Genomic DNA, 248 nt, shown 5'->3' with positions numbered 1-248 from the left:
TAGAGTGGGTTTGAAGTGAACATGAGTTGTCGTCTCATATTTATCTTTGTTTGAGGCGTTCAATTTGTTAGTTCGTGAGTTTTCGTAGAGATCATTTACGATTTTTCGGGAACGTTGAGTTATGAACGAAGAGACATGTTTTAGGAATCTCGTATCGTTTAGATATCATGTCTTTGAGATGTTTGAGACCAATGCGATGGGTTTAGGGCAAGACCTAGGTTTACTCTCGGTTTTAAGGTTTGTGCGGT

This window comes from Brassica oleracea, chromosome C1 (genome assembly GCF_000695525.1).
Source record: "Brassica oleracea var. oleracea cultivar TO1000 chromosome C1, BOL, whole genome shotgun sequence".
In the NCBI taxonomy this organism is placed as follows: domain Eukaryota; kingdom Viridiplantae; phylum Streptophyta; class Magnoliopsida; order Brassicales; family Brassicaceae; genus Brassica; species Brassica oleracea.
The sequence above is the reverse complement of the archived record's forward strand: the minus strand, read 5'-3'. Positions refer to the sequence as shown.